Below are 19,653 nucleotides of genomic sequence, written 5' to 3' on the forward strand. Positions count from 1 at the left end.
GTGTGCGCCACCCCATCCCTGGCTTGTGATGGTCTCTTACTCCTCACTTTACAAGGGAGGAAAGAGGCCGAGGGCAGAGTGGGCCGCCTGAGGTTTGGAGGCCAGGGCTAGTACAACCTCAATTTGACCCTGGAACCTGCCGCTTCCCCTACCCAGGTGCAGGACCCACCCGCTTGTCCACACCTGGCTCTGCCCACCGCCCCCGGCTGCTCCTCTGGGCTCAGGTCGCCGCGGTCAAGAGCTGCCAAGTTTGCCTATCAAACTTTATCTTCGTGCAGAGAACTGCAGCCTGGAGCTGGTTATTCCGGTCAGTGAAAACGTTGCATTTCTACATATGCTTATCATCATCTGTGTAAACATTTCTTGGTATAACTGTGGAACAGTCAGTAAATATAGATAAATCGAAGAGTAAGTCTATTGCATATGCTATAAAAAAATGCTTTTACTATCAACCTAAAACAAAAAAAATCAAACAAAACCACCATCACCTAAACGTTGGTAACTGGAGCAGCTGCTAGTGTCAGTGCGGACTAAACGGGAGACGGCGGGAACCGTGTCCAGCCAGGGTCCTGGGCCGCGACCTGCTTCTCCCAGAGTCTACAGTGAGGATGACGGACGGGGAGAGGGGGCCGGCGGGACCCGCGTGTCCCAGGCAACTCCGGGAGAGGGAGAAGCAGGGGCGGCTCGGCGGGGGCTCGGCGGGGGCTCGGCGGGGGCTCGGCGGGGGCCCGGCGGGGGCCCGGCGGGGGCCCGGCGGGGGCCCGGCGGGGGCCTGGCGGGGCAGCGCCCGCTGCAGATAGGAGCGCATGGGCCCGGGAGCCTGGGCAGCACCGCGAGACGCCACCTCCGCAAAACGCAAACGCCGGGCGCCTGTGGTCCCAGCTACCAGGGAGGCTGAGGCGGCAGGATCGCGTGAGCTCGGACGTCCACCGCGCTCCAGTCTGGGCGACAGTGAGACCCCGTCCCCAAAACGCAGCAGCCGCGCATCCAGAGGAAGACACGAAGGCGGGCAGGGTCTCCTCAGCCGCGCTCGGGCGGGCGGCGCCGCGACGCCAGGCCGGTCCCGCGCTCTTGCCCCACGCTCCGGAGCCGCCCAGCTGCGGTCTCTCAGCTCCGGCCGCGCTCCAGCCCCAACGGCCCCGCGCCCGTCCGCCGCAGGTGGTCGTGAGGGAGGCGCCACAGCCCCGGCTGCCCACCACAGACACAGACGCCCCAGCGCGTGCACGTCCGGCGTCGCTGCGCCGGCCCCGCCCCCTCGGCGTGCGCGCGCCCGGCGGGCCGGCGGGGGCGGGGAGGGGGCGGAGCCGCCGGCGGCGGGGCTGAGGCGCTGAGGCGGCCGTGGCGGCGGCGGCGGCGGCAGCGGCGGCCAAGCGGCCAGGTTGGCGGCCGGGGCTCCGGGCCGCGCGAGGCCACGGCCACGCCGCGCCGCTGCGCACAACCAACGAGGCAGAGCGCCGCCCGGCGCGAGACTGCGGCCGAAGCGTGGGGCGCGCGTGCGGAGGACCAGGCGCGGCGCGGCTGCGGCTGAGGTGAGGGCGGCGCGGGGCCGCGGCGGCTCGGGCGGGCGCGGGCTCCGGACCCCGCGGTGGCGGCGTTTATGTAAGCGCCGGGCAGGGACTGGTGGTGGGGCCGGGGCTGCGGGCCGTCCCGGGAGCGGAGGGCGCCCGCGGAGAAGCGAGGGTGCCGCGGCACCGCCTCGCATCCACCCTCCTGGGGCGCCCGTCTGCTCCGGCGCTCGGCCCCCGGAGAGGCTGCGCCCGGGCGGCCCCGCGTCCCCTCCCGAGGGCGCCGAGTCCGCGTGGGATGCGCCGCGCCGCGGGGAGGGCAGGTGCGCCGGGACGAGGCTGCGCCCTGGGGACCGAGACTGCGTTTTGGGGAGGGGACGGTGTGCCCTGGAGATCGGAGGCTGCGCTGGGGACGAGGCTGCGCCCGGGGACCGGAGGCTGCCCCGGGTACAAGGTTGCGCCGGGGGACGGGAGGCTGCGTTGGCAACAAGGCTGCGCCTGGGGACGGGAGGCTATGTCCCTGGGGAGACGCTGCGCCCGGCATGGGACGCTGCTCCGGGGGACGGCAGGCTGCGCCCGGGATAGGCTGGGCCCGGGCAGGGGAGGCTGCCTTGGGAGGGGACGCTGTGCCACGGGAGTGGAGACTGCGTTGGGGACGAGTCTGCGCCCTGGACGGTCCTGCGTCTCCTTCCGAGGGCGCAGTGTCCGCGCGGGATGCTCTGCGCCGCGGGCGGCCCGGGCCAGGGAAGTTCCTGCGGGTGCCGGGCGTCTGCAGCGATCGGGAGCAATCTGGGGCAGTTGGGGGCCTGAGGTGACTTTTGACGTGTTCACGTGAGAAGGAGAATTATTGCGTGGTGGATGGGTGCGAGGGAAGGTGTCAGATTGGGCTGTGGACGCTGAAACGTGTTGGAGTCCTGATTTACACGCTGGAAAACCTAACCTAAAACGTGTTCCTGTCCAGGTTTCTATGTCGGAGATCTGCACCGTGGTGTTTAGTTCCCAGTTAATATTTTTGGTCAGCAGGTTTGGGCTGTTACTTCTGATACAGGCATTTTATTTCCTTCTTACTAACCATTATTGCATTCCGTTCTCGAAGTATAACGAAAAGTGGCGTGGTATCAAACTTGTTTCTTTAACGTTTAGCTCCATAATTAAGATGATAGAACCGTAGTTTTTTAAATTGAGAATACAAATATGTATTTAATCCTCTTTGTTTCCTCTTAAATTTTGCCGTATGTTTTATTGCTTCGAAAGGTGCCACCCAGAGCTGCATTTTCCAAAACGCTAGGTTGTCTTAAGAGCAGTTGTTTCTAGGAGATAGAAAAGCTAATTGTCTTTTGATGACCATCTTTTCCTTGGGGTTGAGACTGCTGTATCCTTTTTGCCTGCTGAGGGTTTCCCAGAGGGGAAAGGGAGAAGGAAGAAAGGATAAAAGCTTGGCTGATACAGTTCCTTCTTGGATAAGAGAATTAACTGTCTCTCATTGCGCGGTTCCTCCAGAGGACAGGGTCCAGTATGCATGGACAGCCACAACAGGGGCTCGATAAATATTTGATGAGACAGGCTGAGCTGGGTGCCTATATTTTGCCTGCGGTGGAGAGGATGAACTCACACAGACTCTGAAAGGAATGCATTGTCTGTGAGTGAAGCCCTGTTAGATGTCTGAGGGTTCCTAAGACTGGGTATATCCCACTACATCTACATCAAATTTGAAGCTGTAGTTGGAAAGGAAAAAAGGAGGCCCTCCTGCAGGGACAGGGGCTTAAAAATAATCGATCCAGCTCTGAGAAATTGATGACACATGTGTCTCTGGTGTGATGTGCTCATGCAGTTGTTACTGGGAGGCCAAGGGGGAAGGATTAGCTATGAAGTGATAACATCTTCCACAAAAAACATCTTGGCTCAGAGGCTAATTTCACTTCCTCGTGAATTTATGTATTGTAAAACATTTGAATTCTTTTAGATTTTTGGAATAAGAATTTTTTTAACTTCTATTTGTCCAGTGAATGCATAAAACAAACTTAATCCATTTGACAAATACTTGTCTGTGGCCTGTTATGTGCTAGGCCTTCCCTGTTTTAGGCCCTAGGAGATACAGTACTTAACAAGATAGGTAGAGATCAAAAATGCTTCTGGCATAAAGCAGTACATTTGTATTGATAGATTTAAAAAGATAAGCAAGCACACAGTACCTACAGAAAGGTAAAGCCTCATTCCACTCCATCCCTGGGCACTTGGTTCAAAGGCTGCACCCAATTGTGTATTGTCCTAGCAGGAGTCAAAGTGTGTATTGTATATGTTTTAATATATGACAAACCTTGCTATAGTGCATATTCTTACACGTGGGTACAAGCAAAGCCTACTAATTAGTTATTATCAAAATTTCTTAGCTGTAAGTTTTACTTAAGAACTGGGTTTTATTCCCTTGAATGCTGTGATTAGCTCTGTGATCAAACAATATAATTCAAATAGACAGGAGGTAGTTAACTTTGGAAAGAAATAGATGAAGTTACACATTTACCAGCCTATAAAAAAGTTTAGCAAAGTTATCAAGCTTAGTTTGAAACCAAAAAGCTCAGAGAGGTCCAATTTTATTAGAAAACTCAATGGTGGCCGGGTGCGGTGGCTCACGCCTGTAATCCCAGCACTTTGGGAGGCCGAGGCGGGTAGATCACGAGGTCAGGAGATCGAGACCATCCTGGCTAACACGGTGAAAACCCGTCTCTACTAAAAATATATAAAAAATCAGCCGGGCATGGTGATGGGCGCCTGTAGTCCCAGCTACTTGGGAGGCTGAGGCAGGAAAATGGCGTGAACCCAGGAGGCGGAGCTTGCAATGAGCTGAGACCGTGCCATTGCACTCCAGCCTGGGCAACAGAGCGAGACTCAGTCTAAAAAAAAAAAAAAAAAGAAAACTCAGTGGTTTTCTGTGTCAACTTTCTAAAATAGGAATTTCTAAATCTGTAATTTGGTGTGATGGAAATGGTGGTGTTAAAAAAAAACCCCATATTATTTTGTATGTTCATAATATGTGAGGTAGGAAAAGCAAATGGGAAAATTAAAAATTGTCCAGCGAAATCATTAAGATTCCTTCCTTATTCCTTGAGTGACTTTTCTTTCCAAGGTGACAGCTTTTTATCTGGGGTGTGGACAGGGACAGCGCGGTAGCCCACAGAGGTCTTCGTGGCAGGGCTTACCGCACCTTCCATGTGCAGAGTTTTGCTTCATCCATAGCTTGACAGCTGTTGGGCTAGGGCCATTAATATCAAATTATCACATTTTTTTTTTTGGTAGTTTGATTAGTACTGCTTGCTGCACTTTTCCACCTGTATGCCTATAAGATGTCCTAGGTGTACACAAAGAAAAGTGACTTTGGTTTTAGGTTTAACGTCTTTGTGATGAAACAGGAAGGGGGATGAAAGTAACTCTGAGATACCTTGTATTTTTATTGGAAGTACAGTGAAATGGAAGCTCTACTTGCTTCTAGTTTGGTGATTTTGGAACCTGGTTCCATTTCATTTGCTTGTTCATCCAACAGGCATTCACCCATGCATCCTGGCCCAGGTACTGTTCTAGGTATTGGAGATTCAGGATGAGCCTGATGAGGAGAGTTCCTGCCCTCAAGCGGTTCATTTTCTTGGGAAGGAGGAGAGCAGTAAACAAGCATTTGGTGTCCTAACTGCTTCAAAGGGCAAATGAGGCAGGGTAGGTGAGAGAAGGTCAAATAGGTGGTGAGGATGGAGTGAGCTGGGCTGAGGTCACCGCAGCAGCAGCCTCTCAGGCACAGGGAACTCTCGGGTGAAAGTCCCTGAGCCTCCTTGTAGTATGGTGGTCACCTCAGGGAGGCCATTGCTGCCAGAGAGGCTGGGCGAGTGGTAGGAAGTGAGATGGGAGTGGAGGAGAGCTGCATCTTGGAGCACACAGGCTGTGGTAAGGAATTTAGATTTTAAGTGTGATGGGAAGCCTTAAGAGAGCCTTTCTTCCTTCCTTGAGAATGACATGATCTGATTTATCTTTAAAAAGTACCACTCTGGCTGTTGGGCTTACAATATGCCAGGCTGTTTTAAGAGCTTTACATATATTAATTCATTTATTCTTATGACAGTCCAAAAAGTAGGCATTATTATCATTATTCCCATGTTACAGGGGGGAATACCTAGGCACAGAGTGGTTAAGTGATTTACCCAAGGTCACACAGGAAGTGGCAATGGCAGGATGTACCCTTACCTCCTTACTGCAGCTTGCTTTTTGCACCTCCACTACTGCAGACTGGAGGAGGAATATCAGCAAGGAGATCAGTTAGACTTTTGTGAAAGCTGGGTGACTGTACCGGCACCTCAGACCAGGGCGGAAGTGGTGAGATCAGATTCAGCCTACTGAATTTCAGCATTTGTAAGATGCCATCATTTTTAAGTTGCATCATCATTTTTTATGCTGCTAACAAAGGGAAAATGTAGCCAACTAGATTGTGACACAATGCTTTCTTGTTACCCAGCATTCATTTATACTCATTGAAAGAGCTTAGACTAAGCATTGACTTTTAAAATCATATAATTCATGCACTTTCATAAAAAAGGAAAAAACAAGTAAAATAAAGTAATTCTGAAATTTCTTCACATCTAGAATCTGATTCTTCCAACTCAGCTTTTGACTTGGCGTTGGTGCCAGGTATGAGATAGGGAAGTCTGGGAAGAGCCAGTGTTAGGATTTGAACATGTGGAGCTTGTGACTGGAAGGCAGCCCAGCTCAGCAGCTCCACTCAAGGGCCAGATCTGGAGGACGAGGGTTGGGTCATTGTGCAGCTACTTCCTAGATGATCTTGAGCAAGCAGTCTAATCTTTCTGTGCTTCAGTTTTCTCATCTATAAATTAGGAAGAATAAAAGCAACTTGTCAGGGTTGTTGAGTTGCTAATGTAAAGTACCTAAAATAGTACCTGACTAACAGTATTTAATGGGGCTTACTTTGCTTATTATCTTTATGATTAGTTATCTGAGTAGAGAAAGGTGAATATGGATGGAAATTCAAGGTCAGGTTCAAGAAGAGGTTGGGGCCAAATATGTAAATTTGGGAGTCATTTGCATATTGCTGATCTATGAGGCATACCGTATGGATACAGAGGAGCAGGAGATGAGGAATGGCCTGGGAGCTTTCGGCAAGGGGTCCACATTGGGAGGGAGGGTCTAGCAACGCCATTGAAAAGGACTCTGTTTGAAGAAGGAAGAAACTAGTGAGAGTCTAGTGGCCTGGAAACCAGGACACCGAGGGGTTCTTTTCTTCTTATTCTTCGTGGGCTGGAGAGTTTCCTATTGGCTTTGATAAGAGGTGGTTGTGAGTGACCTTGATAGGTTTGGAGTGGTGGGGAGAGGAAACAAATAGAGTAGAGGTGGGAACATCAGTGTAGACGACTCTCTAGAGGAGTTCTGTTAAAAGGGAAGAGTCGTGGGATGGTGGCTGGAGGGGACATGGGTACAGGAAGTTTTTAGTTGTATTTTTAAATGAGAGCGATGATAGCATGTTATGAGCTAATAGGAATGATCCAGTAGAGGGAAACATTTATAATATGCCAGGAAAGAGGATAATGTTGGAGCCAAGTCCTTGAGAAGGTGAGAGGGAGGCAGGAAGAGCAGGGATGCTCAGCTCTAGAAGGGAGGCGGGACTTCAGGAGGGAGGCGGGACTTCTGCACGTGGGAGCCTGGACTCAGAAATATTCCTCAAGACATGCTGCCCTTTTGAAAGGAGGATAGGAAATAAATCATGGTTTTGTCCTCAGTCCTAAAAAGTTCGGAATCTCACCCTGGGACTCAGGATCCAGCTTCTTACCAGCTTGTGCTGAACATGCCATGGGGCGTACTTACGGAAATATACATGTGGAAATGGAATTTTTTATTTATTTAAAAAATTCACTTTTCTCTAAAAGTATTGTTACCTGGAGGTTGGCACCTTTATTCACCAAATTCAGTACTCAGAGGACTAGAAGACTTGGTGCCTGATTTGTGCTTGATTTGCCTAGCTGGGAATTTCAGTTTTGCATTTAAGATGACTCCCTCACCAACCCTACCCCCAGAGGAAAGCAGGTATTGTTGCTTTGGGCCTGTTGCATGTATATGTTTATGTTCCACTGGGTCAGCAGCATTCAGTGAAACACAGTTGCCTGTTAACTTGGTAAAATATCTTAATTGCATGAGTTTTGATTTGTTTTTGTGATTATTTGATTTTTTCAGGTTTGGAGTTTCAGAACACCCATCTTCTCAGTAGTTCAGCCAATGCGATGAAATGTGAAGAAGCCTTCCCCAGCTTCCTTGCATTCTCTCCATCATCTGTGCAGTGGAGAGTAGTTCCCACTGCTGTGGAAACATTTTCCCTTTGCTCTTTACTCTCAGGGCAGGCTTTCCTGAGTGCCTGCTCTGTGTGAGTCATCGTGGGAGGATGCGGTGGAGAAGGACAGGGAGGAGGTCTGTGCTTCTTTGAACTGACATTCTGGTGGGGAAACTAAACAGATCACAGAGGCAGACACCATGCCTCGCAACTACACACGGACCCGGCTTATGATGGTTCCAGTAACAATTTTTGACTTGACTGTGGTACCCATACAGTCATTCTGTTTTTCACTTTCGGCATAGCATTCAATAAATTGCATGCGATATTAAGTACTTTATTATAAAATAGGCTTTGTATTAGATGATTTTGTTCAATTGTAGGCTAATGTGAGTGTTCTGAGCACCTTTTAGGTAGGCTAGGCTAAGCTTTGATGTTTGGTAGGGTAGGTGTATTGAATGCTTTTTCAGGTTAGGATGTCTTCAACTTGCGATGGGTTCATAGGATCGGAACTCCACCGTCAGTCAAGGAGCACCTGTGCTGTCTTTATCGGCATGACCGAGGAGACACGGCTGAGGTAGGTGGCATCAAGAGGGTGGCTCCTGGTGGAGGTATGATGTTCTGGGAAGGCCTCTCTGAGTGCGATGTGGTACGCTGAGGCCCAGAGGGAAAGCATGAGCTCATGTCAGGAGGGGGGACAGCAGCCTTCTGGCTAGAAGGATAGCCTGCCAGAGAGCCTGCCTAGAGTGGCCAGGATAGGACCAGAACCATTGTCCAGTCAGGGGCTAGGAGGTGAGGCTGCAGAGACACAGGGGCCAGGTCCTGCAGACTCTCAAGAGTGCAACAGGAAGAATGGAGGCCTGGGTTGGCACTGTTGCCATGATTTAGCGGGGCAGAGGTGGCAGAACTGGAGAAAAGAGAGCAGGTGTGAATTCTTGGTTGTGGGCAATAGATCAGGTCTTGGAGACAAGGGAAGTGGAGGGACCAAGAAGGGCTCTTGGAGCTCTTTGGATGGTGATGATGTGATGATGCCACGTTCCAGAGGATCTCAGGTCAGGAGTCTTCAACTAGAGACCTCATTTTGTATTGGGTTCTGTTTGAGTCTGCAAAGCAGTTGTCACCTAATATGTGACTAGCAGAATATTTGTTTGTATAGATATCTCTCAACTTACGATGAGGTTCATAACTTGAATATATTGTCAGTTGAAAATGCATTTAATACACCTAACCTTCAAAATTCAAAGTACACTTTCTATTAAATATGTATCACTTTCACACCATCATAAAGTAAAAAAATCATAAGTCAGACTGTTGTAAGCCAGCGTCTGTCTATACCTTCCCACGGCCTACAAAATTTGTAATGCATTGTTTGTAAAACACAGACACGTGCATTTAAACTTTTATTAGGTAGAACTGGCTCTTCTTCAGGGTCCTTGTAATTAAGTCAGTTATTCCTCTTATGACATTCTTGTAGGAGGTCCATTACCCCTATTTATCAGATCAGGAAACTGATGCTAAGGGGCTCAGTGACTTCCTAGGAAAGCTGGATAATGTTTAACATTTATTAAGCTCTTACCATGTGTCAGACATGGTAAAATGAGTTTAATCTAGTTTAATCCTCATGATGATCTTAGGATGTTGCTATTAAGGGTCACTGTCATCATCCCTTTTTACTGATAACACTGGCCTGGCTTACCTGAGTAGCCTCCTAACAGATCTCTTCTTCCACTCCTGGTCTCCTTCAGTCTGTTCTTGACCAGCAGTCGGATCTGAGCCTGTACATGGAAGACATCACATCATTCTCCTGCTCAGAGTCCCCCTGCGGCCTTCTTTCCTGCTGTCCCTTCCTGCCACTCAGAGCCCTGGCTCCAGCTGTCTTGGGACCTATAGCTAGCCCTCACTTCAGTGTTCATGCACCATTGTGTGCTGCGTGCCCTGCTCACTGTTCTGTTTATTTCTGCCATCTGTACCCACCACTCCCTTCCTCCCCACACAGCCTGCCTGGCCAGAATGAAAGCCTCAGGAAGGCAGGGCTATTGCTCTGAATCTGTCCTGAGGGCTCGGAGCAATGCCTGGCAGATAGACACTTGTAAGCCTTTGCTGAAGGAGAGAATAACTTTGACTTACTTTTTCTGTAGGCAGTAAGTAGTAGAACCTGCATTAAGTTTATCTGCTTCTGAAAACGTATGCTTTTGCTGCCTCCCTACACTGCCCCCCCATCCTATTGTACTTGGTGAATCAGTCATATATTTATGCCCCATATGTCTGTGTTATCTCCAGATTTCCACACTTTTCTGTGTAGAATAGAAACATTTATAAAACATTCAAAATTGTTATAAAACCATAAAGTGTGACATAGTAAATTATCTGTTGGAAACAAGGAGGCCACATCCTGAAAAAGTAGCTCTGTCCTGCCAGCATCATTTTAACCCCTTTTGGACAAGATACAGTTGAAATGCATTCTCTGAAATAATACTTATAACTACATCTTGACAGAAACAAGAATATTTCAAATAATTCTGGGAGGATTCAGGAAAAGGCAGCCAAATAAAATGTGAAAAAATACATTTGATTCAACTGTGGAGGCTTAAAGGAATTACACATCTTTTTTGTTTTTTTGCGACAGCGTCTTGCTTTGTTGCTCAGGCTAGAGTACAGTGGTACAATCATAGCTCACTGTAGCCACAACCTCCTGGGTTCAAGCGATCCTCCCGCCTCAGTCTCAGCCTCCCAGGTAGCTGGGGCTACAGGTGGATGCCACCACACCCGGCTAATTTTTGTATTTTTTGTAGAGACAGGGTTTTACCGTGTTGCCCAGGCTGGTCTCGAGCTCCTGGACTCAAGGGATCCAATTGCCTCGGCCTCCCAAAATGCTGGGATTACAGGCGGAGCCATTGCACCTGGCCAAAAAAGCATCTCTTATAAGCTGTTTTTGGCCAAGGAGCAAACAGGAAAGTGTCCCAGAATTTGGGAGATCAGGATTGTAATCCCAGCCCTGCTTCTGAACAGGATGGTGCATTCTCTTCATGGTTCTGCTGCAGGCTCCTTGGATGTAGAATGAGGGCAGTTGAATTGCTTGTTGCCGAGGTTCTCTCCATTTCTGGAAGACTATTGTAAGTCAGAGTCAAATAATCATTCATTCAGTTGTCCAATAAATACTCATCATAGAACCTATGTGTAGTCCTGTCTAATGGTAGGTGGTGCTACGTCACTTCCTGCCATGGCTGCCGAGGCTCACGTGAGGCTGGCACTTGGCAGAGAGTCCTGTCCCTTCTCTTGACTCAGTAACTGTGGAAAGAGGTGAGGTATAGGAAGGGAGGGCCTAGGCCTTAGGGGTTAAGCGGGCTTAGGAGGCAGGATTGAGAGAGGTGGAATGATGGATTCAGAGTCCAAGAGAAAACGTGAAACTCCAGGGGATTAGAATTGATCCCTTTCTCTGTTTCCTCAGTCTTAGGGGGACTAGACTGTGTTAGTTGTCTTGAATTAAATTGAGCAGGGGTTGTTTTTCACTTCTGTAAGTCCAGAGTTTATCATAAGCCACCAGAGGTAATTCAGTAGTAGTTAATATTTCATTAACCCTCACTTCTAAAATTACAAAGTTAGAAGTGGAGGTCTTTAACATATATATCAGTCAGGCTGGAGAGTAAGTTGGAAAGTTGCATTTTATTCCTGTGTGTTTACTTATGGCAGTGCACATAAGCCCAGTTTTGTTTCTTTTTCTTTGATTAGTAACAGTTGGGCACAAGGTATCCAACCCACCCAGTGTTAAGTCACTTAGAGTGAGTTGATTTCATTGAAAAAAGGAATCTTTTCAAGAATGTAAAGTGGCTTCTCGTAGTCTTCGTGAGGCTCTGGAGTCAGACACAATACTGGGTTACCCTGGGATCATGTGCAGTGAGCCTGGGCTGCCGGATGCCGCTGGTGGGCCCTCTGCCAGCTGCTGCATCCCCAAGCCCTCTCTTGTCTCATTGTTTTCCCTTTTCAGGAATAGTTTCCACTAGGGACCTGCTCCCTCAAATTTCTATCATTTGAGGTGAGGTTTCGTGTTGGTTCGTCTGACTGGCCGAGTGCACCCTGGCTGTGAGAATAGGAAATCGAATTCTGGCTTTTGTCTTAGGGATATCCCCAGGTAGAGAGAGGAGATTCAAAAGATGCTGGGGAGCTACAGACGTGACCTCTGACCTCTACATGAAGAATGGTGGAAAACACTTACTACTTAGTGTTAATCTACACATTTCACTCGGTTTAGACCTAAGCATAAATAGTGTGAAGTCGATTTAAACAGAGGTTACAGTTTCCAGAAACTTCAGCGCCGTGGCTGCAGTTAAACAGCAATGATTGGACTCTTTACGTCTACTCCATTCTAGATATGAATGAAAGTAGTCACATCAAATGCATATTTATTAGTCTTGGTCATTTTGAATTTGAGTCCTTTACATACTATGTATGTATGTACCCAGGAGCAGAGCAGGGTTAAAATGACATCTTCTAACTTCTACTCTGGAATTTTTTCCCTCTGCACTTTTTGGTGTCATGTAGTAGATGTTTTCACCCACATGCAGGTGAATGAGTGACATATTTATCTTGTTACATAGTGAAGCTTTCAATTCTTTAATTTTATCCCTCTAATGAAACTGTGAGGAATTGATTCTGTTGACACAGAAAAGGCTGGTGTCACATGAACCTAAAGGACGTCATTGATCATGTGCCTCTCACGCAGAACTGACATAGAGCCTCCCGTGCAGCTCACCTTGAATTCTCCATGCACGAATCAGCCATAGGCACGTGTTATGTGTGGCACAGGCAAGAAGTGCCTGATAGATTTTAGTTCTGTTTATTGCTGGAAGCCCTCGCTGTAGGAAAAGGAAGGTTTTTTCCTTTCCTGGACAATGATTTTGAGCTACGGTGTAGACTGGAAAAGGCAGGCTTTGATTTACCAGACGCTGCTTGCTATGTGTGAAGCCGGGATAGGGCGGTGCTGTTGGACAGAAGACCTGCCCTGTGTGCCTTTTCACACTGCACTGAGAATTTGTCTAGATGATTTCCTGGGCTTATTGATTGTTGAAGGAAACAACGCAAATTGCAAGTTATGATCAAATAATGCTTTGAGTGTTCACCTTTTTAGAATGCTCTGGGAAAATACGGGGAGAAAATAAACCATAGGAAAGGCATTTTGAGGCGGTTTTGTTTTGTTTTAAACAGCTGCCATGAAATGCACCCTCTCTAGGAGGACAATTCAGTGATTTTCTGAATGTCTGAGTTGTGCAGACATCACCACCGTCTAGTTCTTGAACACTCCTGTCACCCCAAATGTTCCCTGCGCTTGTCTGCAGTTGATTCGCGCACCCAGCCCAGCCTCAGGCAACCGCTCAGGCAGCCTGCCTGCTGTTTCCACATGTGCCTTGCAGATATTTCATGGGAAGCAGCTCATGTCCTGTGTCATCGTTTGCATCAGGCTTTCACTTAACATGTTTTTCAGGTTCATCCATGTGTTGTAGAACATATCAGTAGTTTGCTCCTTTTAGTCGTATTGGCGTAGCATGTTCGTTTATTCCGCTCCAGCGATGGACCTTGGGTTGTTTCTGCATTCTGGCTATTATGAATCATGTGACTTTGAACATTAGCAAGCATGTCTGCGTGTGGATGTGTATTTTCATTTCTCATAGGTAGATTCCTAGGAGTTCGTAGGAGCTTCGAAATGGAGTTTAAGACAGAAGCCTTTGTTTGATACTGATAATGCTAGCAAGGGCCATTTATTTGGCTTGCTCTTGAAGTCTGTCTCTGTGATGTGCATTGTGCTTCTTGAATTGTATGAGCCTATTATAGGATGAAATATGGTTATAATGTCGAGCAGAAGCTATTAGCATTTCTTAAGCTGACCACCTGTGTTGTGCACACTATTAGGTCCTCAGCAGATGAGTTCTTACCGGGTGTTTGATGTTTTCCCCCCACTTATCAGAAGAGGAAGTCGGTGAAGTACGGTTGGGCATATTAAAACCGCATTCAGCCTACAACAGCCCAGAAACACTTACCCTTTGACCCAGCAATTCTGCTTCTAGGAATCCTTCCAGAAGATAGACCTCCAACAATGTGAAAATACATTCGGAATAACCTAAATATCCATATGCAGGAGAGGGTTGAGTAAACTCTAGTACAGCCACACAACCACATCCACTGTTGAAGATGAACTCTGTGAATTGGTTTGAGGTGGTTTCCAGGGCACGTGGATGTGAATGAGGCAAGTACCAAAGAACATCTAAATGCTGCCCTTGATGTGAGAAGAAGGGGATGCAGGAAGACACACGCTCCCTGCACACTTGTGCAGAGGAGATACAGGAGGGCAGAGCCAGAAACAAAAGAGATGGTGACTGCAGAGGGCGAGGGGACGGAGGAGGAGTGGGTGCCAGGTCATAGGTGGGGTGCAGAGGGCGAGGGGGCGGGGAAGTGGAGTGGGTGCCAGGTCATAGGTGGGGTGCAGAGGGTGAGGGGGCGGGGAAGTGGAGTGGGTGCCAGGTCATAGGTGGGGTGCAGAGGGCGAGGGGGCGGGGAAGTGGAGTGGGTGCCAGGTCATAGGTGGGGTGCAGTGCTGCTCTCAGTACACCTTTTAGTGCGGCCCAGCTCTTGAAACCACAGCAATACTTCATATACTCCAAAGTAAAATAGATGGTTAATATCAGCCAGGATGTGGGGGACCCAAAATGAAATATAAGCAGAAAACACACATCTCACTGTAGTACAAAGCGGCAGGGCCACAGCAAAGGGGGTGGAAAGGAAAGTGTTAACCTTATTTGGGAAAATGATATGTTGACTGGATTCTGTGAGGCTGAAGAGAACTGTACAAAATAGTAGTAAATTTTTTTCTCAGTGTTAATGGTGAGCAATGTGAAACGACTTTATGTGTATGTGGGGATTGAACAAATAAGCAGAATCGTAGTGGATAATGAGAGCCAGGTTTCTCACTGTCCCAGGAAGAAGTTACAAATAACAAAAGGAAGATGGCAGAGGGAGGCCGTGCTGTTGGATTGGGATAGGTGTCAATGTGACTCTGTGGTCTTTAATAGATGCATGTACAGCGCAGGAGTAAACATAGGTGTATGCGTTACATGCATGGGTTAGTGATACACCTACATATGCATCTCCTAGCCTTGTCCGTTGGGAAGACCTAGAAGCAATGACCTCCAGCAACAGGGAGCACACCTAAATATCAGTTGCTGATAAAAATAAGCAGGGCTCCTTGCAGAAGATGAGTCTGGAACCTCTGATGATGCTGGAAATAAGGAAGTGGCCAGAAAGGATGGGGTGTGTCAGAGGGCACATAAGCAACCTGGAGGGGCCCCATGGCCAAAGCGGGTCAATTTGAGCAAGGAAATGAGTAATGATAGTATAGGTGTATAATCTATAAAACAAAGTCAGTATCACTACCTATTGATATAAGAAGAAATTGAAAAAATAAGGAGAAGGGACATCTCTTCCTGACAGAAACATTCCAATTAATTGGTGTAGGAGCAGTGAGAAAATAGAAAATCGCCTTCAGGCAGCACTATGGAAATAGTTACTTCAGGTGAGTTCTGCGGGAGGATGCTGATTAGTGGGCCAGAGTTTGGAGAGAAACAGGATATTTGCCTAGTCTCGAAGTATCTCTTCCTCAAGTTATTTATTTATTAAAAAGGGAAAAATAGTAACTTTAGAATGGAGGAAGCCAGCAGACACCACGTCACCTGGGCAATCAAGATCAGCATCACCTGACGAGACAAGTTGCATCATATGCCGCCCCACACCACATGGCATGTGCTCTGTCAGGGACTCCTGCCACAAATGCACAATCACAGTCTAGTCATGGAGAAATGTCAGACGCTCCAGTAGAGGGAAGTCCTGCAAAATACCTCATCAGTGTTCCTCAGAAGTGTCCAGGTCATGAACACTGGAAACACCGAGGATTGGTCTAAGCTTAGAGACCTGATGACTAACTGTGGCCTGTGATTCTGGGCAGAATCCTGGAACAGAAGCCGGTATTGGTGGAGAAACCACCGAAATTCATATGAGGTCTGTGGTGTAGCCAATTGTATTGTGCCAGTGTTTATTTTCTGATTTCGATATATCCTTCTCCCAGCTCACAACATACAGGTCTGTGATTGATACATACTTCTCCTCATGCTCACAACTTACAAATCTATGATTTTAGAGGAAGCTGGGAGAAGGACATAGGGGAATTATCTGTACTATTTTTCAGCCTTCCCATAAGCCTAAAATTTCAACATAAAAAGTTGAAAAAGAAACCCATGGCAGAATATGATGGGAGAATGGCAGAAATGGCAGGACCAGCCCCTGTCTCTGTTTCTTCCCATGTGAAGGTGTTTACCTGGTTTATCTTGGTCTTTGGATTTGGTCAATTTTTTTTTTCTAAAAAGAAATTTTAAATATAGTCAGATTTATCAGTTTTTTTCCTTTATGGCTTTTGGGTTTTGAATCCTAAGAGTACTTTCCCTACTACAATACTCATATTTTTCTTTAATTTCTTCTAATAGTTTTATATTTTGTTTTTCACATTTAGCATATTGATCTATATGAAATTTGTTTTTGTACAGTTTGAAGTTGGGATATTTTTTCAATTGTCTAATCATTTGCCTTTGTCATTGAGTAGTCTGCCCTTTGCCCAGTTATCAGAAATACCACCTTTATCACTACTAAATGTTTTCTTTCAATGATATTTCAAATTGCTTATTATTCTTGTGTGATAAAGTGATTGGTTTTTGTATGTTGTGTCCACAGCTTGTCATTTGTGTCTCATGTTTTCTAGATGGAGGATCCTTTTGGGAACATGCGTCTTCCTTTCTAAGCTTTGTACTTCCCCTGTATTAATTGGCTAGGACTTCTGGTACTGTGCTGAGTGTAGTGTTTGGATCATAGTGATGGCTAGCAGGCTGCATCTCGTTGTTGTCTTTGACGTGAATGCTTCCAGTATTTCATCCTTAAGTGTGACATTACTCTAGTTGTTTTGTACATACCCTTTATCTTGTCTAGCATGTTACCTTCTCTTCCTGGTTTGTCCAAAATAATCTTTATCATGAGTGGCAGTAGAATTTTACCATACGTGCATCTGTTGAAATGATCACGTGGTTTTCCCTCCAGTCTGTTAATATAGCAAATTTCATTAATAGATTTCCTGATATTAAACATTCCTGCATTCTGGGGAAAATCATGTTTTTAACACAGTGCAAAATTAAAATTGCTATTTATTTTAATACCTTCTATTTTTTCAAAATGAGTCTCTCCCCAGCCCTACCCCTAGTCTTTTCATTTTTCTCATGTAGTTTACATGCTGTAGTAGCTACATAGTGGTATAAGTGCTTAACACCTGGCTTTTGGTGGGAAGGAGGAGTGGGAGTGTATGGAAACCCCTGATTTGTAGCATTTGCCAATTTCCAAGTTATAAATGTCCCTACCATGCCCTATTTCAAGCTACCAATGAGCTGTCAACTGGTTTACAAAATTCCTGAAAATGTGACAGTCTTCTCTCATGAACAGGTATAAGTATACCAGTGGGGCCTGAGTATGCAGCCTGGTGACTCTCATATCTGTGTGCACTCACACAACCATCACTGGGATCAACCCGGAGGCTTCCTGGTACCTGTGCAGCTCAGCACTCCTACCCTCCCCAGGAGGACCCCGGTTCTGACCTCTCTCCACCTTTGTTCTCACTTGGGGATTGAATACCTTGTTTATTTTCACGTCATCCTTGTTTTCTCTTCTGTGCACATGCAGCTCTACGTTTTCCCCCCAAGAACTACCTTGGCCACCTCATTTGTAGATAGCGAAATGCAGGGTTTGTAATGATTTTTATTGAAAAATTGAGCATCTGATTATTATTGTGGCACTGGCTTTATTAAACAATGTAGGTTCTGTGATAACTTTTCTTAAATGTTGGGCATTGCTGCCATGTTATATTCATGAAGTTCATCAACTTCATATAAACTGACGTTTTTCATTCATGTGTTTATGCAGTCATTGAATAAATATTTTTTGAGCACTTTGGATACCAAAGGTTTAGCAATGAATGAAATAACTCAGTCCCTTTCTTCACAGAGCATATGTTCTGCTATGTCTTTAAGTCACGTGTTTTTTCTATTTGACCGTCCTTGCCAATTTTCCCCTAACTCAGACATCCACTTGTCTTTGCCCCTGGTATTATCTTAAATCAACTCTAAATCAATCCGATTTCTTCCACTGCTTCAATGCTAGTTGACGTTTGGCTTAACTGCTTATATAATTATTTCTGCTTTTATTGAATTCTTATGATGAAAAAACAGAAGACTTGAATCTGATGATTTTTACTTTAGAAAGGTTAATGATGAAAGTGTTGTAATACTACAGTTTGGTGAAATGGCACTTTTTGTGTTGTGTGAACTGTCATCACTTAATGAGGAGCAGGAGATCAGCTTACAGTTTTCTGCTATAGTTCTGGACATCATGAGACCTTATTCCCCACCAGCATGATCTCTGTCTATGGCTCAGAGGGAGAGCAATAGGGATATGGGGTGCTATTCACAGCCTTGCCTGGGTGACTGTGTCTTCTGGCAGCTTAGTGGCTCCCAGGGGCAGGATCCTGGTCACCAGCATCCTACAGCATTGCCACATGTTTGCTCATGCTCTGGTGTCCTGTGGAGTAGAGCTCCTTGTTCTCCTGTGGACCACAGTCCAGGGAGAGTGGGGGTTTCCCTGTAGGAGGAGGAGCTGGAAGACTCCAGATCGAGTTTAACCGTGGGCTAGGCTGCGAAATTTGGATGCAGGCCAGTGGACCTCAGAAATCCATCTGTTCATCTTTCTGCTAAACTGATTTGGATTTCTGCTTTTTTAGTCCTTTGCAAAATTAATTTGTCTTTAATATGAAAATCAGTGTTTTATTTTTAGTAAGAGAAAATAATTCTATTTTATTTATTTGGAACAATTTAAAAGACCCTAGAGATCAACATCCTTCCTCTTTCATTTCCTAGAGGAGGGTGTAGAGGAGCAGAGTGTGTGACAGGTGTGACAGGCACAGTGGGACTGACCTTTGCTTCTGGGCCTGGATTACCATGTCTGGAGAGTGATGCTTTGGAGGAAGTATGGGTCACTTTGCTTCTGGGCCGTCGGTTCAGAAGGTGCAGCCTTGCCCGGAGCTGAGGTCCAGTGCTAGCAGCACATTCCCTTTCCTTGCCCTGAGCCTGCATGGCAGCCTTCTTCATCAACTGGAATCTCTGTTGAGGATGGAGAAAAATCTGTGGTCCTTTTGTTTACTGGGTGACTTTCTGACCTCTCTCTCTTCTCATTCTCTCTACTGCATTACAACTGTTTGATGAGAGAGATTTTAAAAATGAACATAAACAATTTTTATGGAAATATCTGTTATCTATTTTTTTTTATATAGTTATACCATTGGAATTTACTCTTACCTTCAGGTAACAGTTGTGAGGACCAAATCTTAATCCTGGTAGGTGACCTTTAAATCTTAGAATCAGGAATTCAGCTTTAGTCAAAAGTTAACTTTTTCCCTATTATTGTGCTCCTGTTGGATTTTTAAAAATGGATACATTCTATTTATTGGTATTTACAAGTCACTTGACTAGACTGATACTAATAGTATGACACAGGAAAAACAAAAACATCTTTCTGTAAATTTTGAAGTAATGAACAATATTAGGGATTACTCCAAAACAGAGCAGACAAGGCAGAGGAAAACCAGTCAAGCTCTTTATAGCTTAAATCTAACCCTTTACCTGAATAATAATTTTAAAAACTATTTTATAAATCAAGCCTCCCATTCCTGTAAAATAGGAGTAATTCATTATCACACAT

General features: G+C 46.4%; 1 protein-coding gene across 14 annotated transcripts in view; it reads left to right on the top strand.

The window, feature by feature from the left end:
* The first annotated feature begins 1,318 nt into the window (after positions 1–1,318).
* The window catches only part of ADARB1 (adenosine deaminase RNA specific B1), a 156,952-nt gene continuing 138,617 nt past the window's right edge, over positions 1,319–19,653 (top strand). For 5 of the 14 annotated variants that reach the window (XM_063803354.1, XM_063803356.1, XM_063803358.1 and 2 more), the window contains exon 1: positions 1,327–1,529. The gene's annotated coding sequence lies outside the window, so the exon portion shown is untranslated. 14 annotated transcript variants of the gene reach the window in all.

The sequence above is a fragment of the Pan troglodytes genome, chromosome 22 (assembly GCF_028858775.2).
Source record: "Pan troglodytes isolate AG18354 chromosome 22, NHGRI_mPanTro3-v2.0_pri, whole genome shotgun sequence".
Classification (NCBI taxonomy): Eukaryota; Metazoa; Chordata; class Mammalia; order Primates; family Hominidae; genus Pan; species Pan troglodytes.